Below are 7,665 nucleotides of genomic sequence, written 5' to 3'. Positions count from 1 at the left end.
TTCGATGGTTTCAACAGTGGCATGAAGGGAGAGACATGGTTGCTGGATTTGAATAGGTATTTTTCTATGCACTCGTATAGCAGTAAAATCAAGGTGACATGTACGATCATGCATCTTCATGATTTTACATCGACATGGTGGTAGACAAAGGAATGTAAGCTGCATATTGACATTGTGGCTATTTCATGGGAGATGTTTCTGGAGCGTTTTCATGCTTGCTTTCTATTGGATCATTGGAGGCAGAGGAAGGCTGATGAGTTTCATGATTTGAGGCAATAGGGTATGTCAGTTGAACAGTATGAGTGGAGGTTTTTTGAGCTTAAGCAGTATGCTAGGATAGATGATGATGAGTCGATATTGATTCATCACTTTGTTAGAGGTCTCAATGACCGCATCAGTGGTGAGGTTCAGAAATACGAGCCTAAGTCATTGGAGGTAGCTTTAGAGAAGGCACAGTTGGCAAAGGAGAACTTGACTTTAGCATCAGGACATGTGTCGGGTGTGCAATCATTTAGTACTCCATTCTCAATTGCAAGGAGTGTACAACCATAGTTATCAAGCATTGCCAGGAGTCACCCATCTTCTTTTCGTAGCGATCCACGCTATCAGAAGAAGTATCCTTGGAATAAAAAAATTGCACGTGGTTCGAGATCTCAACAAGATAGAGATCATGGTAGGTAGCATGATAGACAATCAACTCCTTCTCAACCAGCTCATAGTTTTTAGCAATTGAGTAGAGGCAGTGTTTAACAATCTAGTGCACCTCAAAAGACTCGGGGATTCACAAGAGGGAGTTGCTTCACTTTGCCAGTTACTTAACTTTAATAAACTGGTTCACTCTTCAACATATTGTCGGTTCACTCTTCAGCATATTACCGGTTCTCTCTTCAGCATATTGACATCAATGACAACACAATATCATCATGTTAACATAATCTGCACATATGCCAACAATCTCCCCCTTTGGCATTGATGGTAATATACAAAGATATCTCTCTTTCTACATCACATCTTCTCATTAATACTATAGATATCTTCTCTGCTTCACATCTTCTCCCCCTTTGAAAATAATGCCAAAGTGGAGGCACGAGCTTCCCTGTTCCACTATGCTACTCCCCCTGAGGAGTAGCATCCTTCAACACATCAATCTTGAAAATATATAGCAAAGTAAGAACTAACTGATGTGGAGCACAAAACTTTAGTTTGCCTCTTGAAGGGGCAGCGCCCCTAATTCACCTATCAGATAGGTAAAAGTAGCCTTCGGTAGAGGCTTGGTGAATACATCTGCTAACTTCTCCTTACTGGAAACATGTTCCAATACCACCTCTTTGTTTTGAACCTTTTCCCTCAAGAAATGATACTTGAGTTCAAAGTGCTTGGTTCTAGCATGTAAAACCGAATTCTTGGAGATGTTAATTGCACTTGTATTGTCACAAAATATACTTACCAGTTCAGATACAAGAAATTTGAAGCCATTCAATACATGCTTCATCCAAATAGTCTGGGTGCAGTTCATAAAATCTACAACATACTCTGCTTCTGCTGTAGATTGAGAGATACAACTCTGCTTTCTACTCATCCATGAGACTAGTCTACCACCGAGAAAGAATGCACCACCAATTGTGCTCTTCCGGTCATCCACATTACTAGCCCAATTAGCATCTGTGAACACTTTCAGGTTGAAATAATCATTGTATGGATACCATAATCCATAGTCAATAGTTCCCTTCAGATATCTAAGAATCTGCTTGACTGCTACCAAGTGGGATTCTCTTGGGCTTTTCTGAAACCGAGCAGTAATACCCACTGCATGTGCAATGTCCAATTTTCTATGCACTACATAATGCAACTTACCAATCATTGATCAGTATTCCTTCTCATTTACCAATGTTGAGTCATCCTCTTTTGATAGTTTACAACTGGTCACCATTGGTGTACCAACCAGTTTGTTGTCTTCCATGCCAAAGATCTTCAACACTGCTTTCACATACTTGGACTGCGTAATAAAGATTCCATCTTTCATTTGCTGAATCTGTAGTCCAATGAAGAACTTAATCTCCCCTATGAGTGACATCTCGAATTCCTTCTTCATCTCATCTGCAAAGTCATGATTCATCTTGTCATCTCCACCAAAGATTATGTCATCAACAAATACTTCATAGATCAGAATCTGATCTCCTTCTGATTTCAAGTAGATATTGCTATCTTCACTTGTTCTTTCTAATCCAATCTTCACAAGATGGGAGTGCAAGCGTTCATACCATGCTCTAGGTGCTTGCTTCAGTCCATAGAAGGCTTTATGTAGCCTACACACCATGTCATTGTCTTCTGATAGGGAAAATCCATCTGGTTGCTCTATATACACCTCCTCTTCAAGTATTCCATTTAGAAATCCAGATTTTACATCCATTTGGTATATCTTGAATCCTTTAAAAGCTGCATATTCATGAAGCATATGAACTCCTTCCAATCTTGCTACTGGAGCAAAGGTTTCTCCATAGTCTTCTCCTTCTTCTTGGGCATGTCCTTTACATACTAGTTTGGCTTTGTTCCTTACCAGTGTGCCATCCTCCTATAGTTTATTTTTGAAGACCAAATTGGTTCCAATGACATTTTTATGCTCCGTTTTGGGTACCAAAGACAATGTACCATTATTTTCTATCTGATCAAGTTCTTCTTCCATTGCCTTGATCCAGTCTTCATTTTTATGTGCTTCTTTGAATGATTTAGGCTCAAATTCAGAGATCATACATGAGTTTTCTCTGACCTTTCTTCTTGTAAGAATTGCTGCATCTTTGTTTCCTATGATCTGCTTTGGATCATGATTGAGTTTTACATACCTAGGTATATTCTTAACAAATTGCTCTTTCTTTTCTTCTTCATCCTCATCTTCATCAGCATCAACATCCATTGGTGTAGGAGCACAATTACTGGTACTGGGTTGATTTGCAACTGGTTCTCAAAAGGTTACTACCAGTTCATCTCCTACTTGCTCATAGCCAGTTTCCTCAAATTTCTCAGAGGTTTCATCAACTCTAACATTGTTGCTTTCAAATATTCTCTGAGTCCTATTGTTGAATCATTTGAGAGCTTTGCTCTTTGTGGAATATCCTAGGAATATTCTCTCATCACATTTAGCATCAAACTTGCTCTGATGTTCACTCCTCTTGATATAGCATTTGCTATCAAACACTCTGAAGTAGCTTACTATTGGTGTCTTACCGGTCCAATACTCATAAGGAGTCTTATCCTTTCCTTTCTTGATGAGTACCCTGTTCATTGTGTAGATTGCAATGCTTACCGCTTCTCTCCAAAAGGTGTGAGCAACCTTTCCTTGGATCAACATAGTTCTAGCTGCCTCAACCACAGTCCGGTTGTTTCTTTCTGCTAGGCCATTCTGCTATGGAGTCCATGGGGCAGACAATTGCCTCTTGATGCCATTCTCTTCACAGTATTTGTTGAATTCACTGGAAGTGAATTCTCCTCCTTGAGAAGTTCTAAGGCATTTGATTCTTCTACCGCTTTCCTTTTCTACCAGTGCTCTGAAAGCTTTGAACTTTCCAAAGGCTTCAGACTTGTCCTTCAAGATTGTGACCCACATCATTCTTGAGAAATCATCTGTAAGAGTCATAAAATACCTATCTCCCCGCACACTCCTAGTTTTCATAGGACCACACAAATCAGTATGCACAAGATCAAGTAAATTGTCTGCAGTGAAAGATTTACCTTTGAAAGTTGAGGAAGACATTTTCCCCAATTGACACTCTTTGCACAAAGGATTTTCTGGTTTGCTCAACATAGGTAATCCTCTAACTGCCTTGATCTTACTGGCCTTCACAATATTGTCAAAGTTTACATGGCAGAGTCTCCTATGCCATATCCAGTTATCCTCAAACTTAGCCATGAGACATGTGCTGACATTAGCATTTAGTTGATATAGGTTACCTTTGGTCTGCATGCTGGTAGCCATAAGTTCACCACTCTTTCCTTCGATTTTGCACACTCCATTTTTGAATTCTAGAGTGAGTCCATTGTTATTCAGTTGAGCAACACTCAAAAGGTTGTGCCTTAGACCTTCTACCCAATAAACATTGTTAGCACCACTTCTTCCATTCAAAGAGATGGACCCTTTGCCTTTTACCATACATGGTGCATTGTTACCAGAACGAACCACACCACCATCATACTCTTCCAGAGATAGAAACTTACTCCCTTCACTAGTCATATGGTGAGAACAACCACTTTCAATAATCCACTCATTGGAATTATCAAAGTAGGAGACAAGAGCCTTCTTGTCTGACACATCTTCCTTGACTGCTACAAACACAATATCTTCATTTTCTTCATCTTCCGATTCCTCATCAATGACACCTTCATCAACTACTACAAAATAGTTTCTTCGGTTTCCTCCTTTGAACTTCTTGAACTTTTTCGGTTTGTCCTTGATATCACCATTAGGACAGTTTACAACAATGTGTCCTATCTGGTTACAAGAAAAACATTTCAAAGGGAGCTTACCTCTGTATTTACCGGTTCCCTTAGGAAGTCTCTTGGCAAGAAGAGCTTCAAATTCCATCAGGATCTCCTCATCATCCATTTCTCTGTTCTATCTTGGTTCACCACTGGTATTAGCTTCTTTTCCTTTTCTGGATGGTGCAATAGATTCTCTGAAGGCTGATTCAGTCTTCTGAATACTACCATCATAATTATTTAGCTCATAAGCTGTTAGCTTTGCAATGTTGGAGTCCAGGGATACCTTTGTCTTGTCTACGCACCTCAGCTCCTGAATAGATGCAACCCATATTGCATAGACCAGTAATAAGGATCTCAAAACTTTGCTAACAATAGTGGAATCTTCCATTTTACCACCTGCACTCTTGATATCTCCAACAACAGTTTTGATTCTTATTCCATATTGTTGAATGGTCTCTCCTTCAACCATCCACATGTTTTCAAACTTTCCCCTAAGGCTTTCTTCCTTAACTTGTTTCACATGCTCATGACCACCATAGATATTGTCAAGGGCATCCCATACTTCTTTGGGATTCTCTTTGTCCTGAACATCAATAAACTCAATGTTAGATAAACTACTAATTAGGGCTTCCATGACTTACCCATTCTCTTGAATCCCTCTCTTTGGTCATCAGTGAGAGTACCAGTAGGGATAACATAAGCATTCTCAACATAGCTCCAATGTTGAGCACCCATTCTTCTGATGTATATCTTCATTCCGTCCCTCCATATTTTAAATTTATCTCTCTTGAACTTTGGACCTTCCCTCTTCATCATTACAATAGGATCTTTTAGTCAAGTTGTTAAGCTTACAACACAGAGGACCTGAAGGATGCTCTGATACCAATTGATAACTCAATGATGAACAGTGAGTACCAAACTAGTACTGAGAGGGGGGGGGGTGTGAATCAATACAAACACAAAACCTTTTCTTGAACCGTTTTGATTGCAAACAGTGCACTTCACAGACAAACACTAATACCGGTCTAAACCAGATTACTACCGGTTAAACATAATGAGATTGTGGAAGACATAAACCGGCAACACTTAGCTTTCCATACAATCTACTTCCTCATTTCCACTTTATCCTTATGCTTAAACAAATAATCTATCATCAGAGATACAATAATTTACTAGAACAACATGATTCACTGCTAAATAGGAAATAACAAATCTTCACATGAATGAGGCATCACACATGACACACATATTTTTCACATGGAAGGGAAAAACCATTTGGGGGATGAATACCCACAAGCTATTTTTGAACTCTTTAGAAGTCCACTCTGTTAGGAGCCTAGTCCGGTTAAAGACTATTACGACAGGTTCTGTTAGGAAATGATCTTGTTAGGGATCACCTGGTTAAGGGATAGCTTGAATACCCGGTTAAGGGTTAAACCTTGTTAATGGTTACCTTGTTAGAGGATTGTATGAACTCAATGGCTTTGAGTCACCCTGTTAAAGGATTTATAGTAAGCTAGTTAAAGCTACCCTATTAAGGGATTTTCCAACTGTTGAAGTGCTTAGAGATCAGCAGGTATTACAATGATATGGTAATAGCACTCAATGCCAATGCAGATCCATTTTAGTTCCTTCCTTCTGCACACACACTTTGTAGGTATCAATTCTCTTATCTGGTCTGGTAAGAATCACGTATCTCTGCACTTAGATACACACACAAAATTTGCCAATGACCTCAACATGAAACACAACATTGACTTTATAGGAAATAGATAGGTCGGTAGCATAAACCCTAAACCCTAAACATTTAGGTTAAGTGAATCAGTTGGTTCAATCCTGACTATTGAACACTTTTAATTTGAATACAATGGTCTTGAATAGATCTCAAGACATTCTCCATCATTTGTTCTTCACTGCTTCTTGGAGGCAATAACCCATCACGCATTCATCACCATTTGCAGGGACTTTGCACATTCTCGAGGTAGATAGGATCAATCCCCTTCATGCAAGATCCTTCATGCGCACGAGGCTGACGTGGCAACATGATCAGATCTCCATTACAATGCTAACTCATCACACAATGCCATCGGTTGAATCACACAGGCTCGAAACACGTCAACGTGAAACCCTGAGGCTGGGACTACCAATCGGTAGTCATACCATATTAAAATTTGATAGAAAACATTCCATATACCGGTTCACTTGGACAAACATACCACTTCACCTTTTGTACATATACCGGTTCACTTTGCCAGTTGCTTAACTTTAATAAACTGGTTCACACTTCAACATATTGCCAGTTCACTCTTCAGCATATTACCGGTTCTCTCTTCAACATATTGACATCAATGACAACACAATATCATCATGTCAACATACTCTGTAAATATGCCAACAATCTCCCCCTTTGGCATTGATGGCAATATACAAAGATATCTCTCTTTCTGCATCACATCTTCTCCTTAATACTACAGATATCTTCTCCACTTCACATCTTCTCCCCCATTGACAACAATGCCAAAGTGGACGCATGAGCTTCCCTATTCCACTATGCTGCTCCCCCTGAGGAGTAACATCCTTCAACACATCAATCCTGAAAAGATATAGCAAAGTAGGATCTGACTGATGTGGTGCATAAACCTTTAGTTTGCCTCTTGAAGGGGCATCACCCCTAATTCACCTCTCAGATAGGTAAAAGTAGCCTTCGGTAGAGGCTTGGTGAATATATCTGTTAACTACTCCTTACTGGAAACATGTTCCAATACCACCTCTTTGTTTTGAACCTTTTCCCTCAAGAAATGATACTTGAGTTCAAAGTGCTTGGTTCTAGCATGTAAAACCAGATTCTTGGAGATGTTAATTGCACTTGTTTTGTCACAAAATATACTTACCGGTTCAGATACAAGAAATTTGAAGCCATTCAATACATGCTTCATCCAAATAGTCTAGGTGCAGTTCATAAAAGCTGCAACATACTCCGCTTCTGCTGTAGACTGAGAGATACAACTCTACTTTTTACTCATTCATGAAACCAGTCTACCACCGAGAAAGAATGCACCACCGATTGTGCTCTTCCGGTCATCCACATTACCAGCCCAATCAACATCTGTGAACACTTTCAGGTTGAAATTATCATTATATGGATACCATAATCCATAGTCAATAGTTCCCTTTAGATATCTAAGAATCCGC

The sequence above is a fragment of the Cryptomeria japonica genome, chromosome 5 (assembly GCF_030272615.1).
Source record: "Cryptomeria japonica chromosome 5, Sugi_1.0, whole genome shotgun sequence".
NCBI lineage: Eukaryota > Viridiplantae > Streptophyta > Pinopsida > Cupressales > Cupressaceae > Cryptomeria > Cryptomeria japonica.
Note: the sequence above shows the minus strand (reverse complement) of the source record.